Source organism: Centrocercus urophasianus, unplaced genomic scaffold (assembly GCF_019232065.1).
Source record: "Centrocercus urophasianus isolate 14NV4802_14NV808 unplaced genomic scaffold, USGS_Curo_1.0 seq_50, whole genome shotgun sequence".
Lineage (NCBI taxonomy): Eukaryota > Metazoa > Chordata > Aves > Galliformes > Phasianidae > Centrocercus > Centrocercus urophasianus.
In genome coordinates, this window is record NW_024885089.1 from 1,191,890 (window position 1) to 1,194,070 (window position 2,181).

Here is a 2,181-nt window from a genome sequence, read left to right on the forward strand (position 1 = left end):
GCTGGCCCTCGCTCCAACACTGTCCAACAGTGGGATGTCCCTGGATAGCTTGCTCTGGTTTTGTTAGCTCATCCTCAACCACAGTTTTTAATCCAGGAGAAAAAAAAAAAAGGCTGAGCCCTGACTCTGGCAGAGCATTCTCAGCTCTGTGCATGAGAACTGCAGCACCCAGGGAGCTTAAACAAAGAACCTCAAGGCAGTCCCAGCCTGAACCACTGGGAACAGTGCCATCCTCCTCAGACAGGAGATGGTTATTTGGAAATGTAATTTCTGAAGTCACCTTTCATCATCCGGGCAAACTGTGTGAGCAGCACAGAGCACAGGCACTGTTTTGCTGAGCTGAAGGCAGCACTGGGACTTCCCACAGGGCACCGTCAGTCTCTGATGTGGGTTCTGCACTACGTTTGGCACCATGAGCCATTTCCCTGGCCCTGTATTGCAGGGCACTGCATGTCTACCTGGTTATAAATTGTAGCACTACTGAGCAAGAATTAATGACTTTTCTAATTATACCACATCAGTTGGTGACAGTGGGCTTAGCATTCCAAACCCACTCTGCGTTGCTGTCTGCAGAGCATACCTGTGCATCACCTCATAGATCCAAGGAATCTCAAGTCAGAAGAGCAGCAGATGAAGAAGGACGTGCTTTAGTATTAAAGGGGACATCAGGAATCCATTCCTGCTCTAAGTTAACGAAGAGGAACCTTAACAGCTTTGAGAGGCACCTCAGAGCTCTGCTCCCACGAACATCATCTGTGATTCTTTCCATCTCACATGGCTCTCTCTGCATATGCAGGAGAGCTGTTCCATATCAGCTTCCCAATTAACCCTAGGGTTTAAATTGGCCTTCCTTGTTTACAAGGCAGCTGCTCGCTTTGACCTCCTGGAAAGGAGCATTTTCCACATCTTGCACTGCCACAACTGATCCCTGTGCTGCTGCACAGCTGCTCACATTTCAGCAGCTCACAGCAGACACTGCATTTCTCTGCAAGAGCTATCAGAAGGGAAGGGATCAGGCAAGTTATTTTGTCCAGCCATCTGGAAACAATACAAGGCAATCCTTGCAACACAGATCCTGGTCTTTGTCAGGTTTCATTTAAGGCCTCCCAGGATAACAATTCTATCAGCTCCACAGGCAGCACCTTGGGCTGCTCTGTTAGGGATGGGGACCAGAGCCACAGGAGTGGCTTTCCAGCTGATGACTTACATCTCCTCCAGCCAAAGCGACCCGACACGAGGAAACAACCAACCTCTGTTTCGTTGCCAAGGTTTCTCATTTTTATGTCTAAGGATGTATATTTATTTATAGTGCCCCATGCTATCAAAAAAGAGCAAAGGGAACAGCAGATAAGACAGCCCGGCAGAATTGTCTCTCAACAACAAAATGTTTTTCACTGTTTCCACGAGGCATCAGCAGCTCTTTAAAGTCTTTTTTATTACATTTCTGCATTGGAATCAAAACCGTATTTCAAAGGCGCTTTCACTTTGAAGAACAAAATGCAGATTCTGTTCCACGCCACCTGCAAACAGCAGAGCCGTGACCCACATTAGGAGCTTCCCACAGAGGAGGGAGCTCCGGGGATGAGAGATGTCCATTTAAAACACTTTAAAAATAAAAGGTCATGGGGAAATTGCTGCCTCCCTAATTATAGCCGTCGCTCTCGTGTTACACGGCCACAACTCGGGTTCGTAATTTAAATTATCATCAAGCCTTGCTGCAGGCCTGGAGCTTAATGAATTTTGCTCTCCAAGAGATTAAGAGCACATTCGTATCAGAGACAGCTGAGGAAAAACAACACTAGAAGCTAAATAAGGAGCAAAATCACAGCACATCCCCAGGCTGCCCTCCCTTTTTCACAGGGTCTTGGATTGATACACGATGCCCACGCAATGTACTTTTTTTTTTTTTTTTTTTTTTTTTTTTGCTTTTTTTTCTTTTCCTTTCCCCATTTTATTTCAGTATTTGCATTTGTGGCTGCCCTGAGGAGCAGCTTAGAACCCAGCTTAGAGTTTAGAGCCCAGCCTAGAACTTAGAGCCCAGAGCTTAGATCTCAGCCCAGAGCTTAGAGCCCAGCCTAGAGCTTAGAGCCCAGAGCTTAGATCTCAGCCTAGACCTTAGATCCCATCCTAGAGCTTAGAGCCCAGAGCCCAGCCTAGAGCCCAGCTTAGAGCTTAGATCCC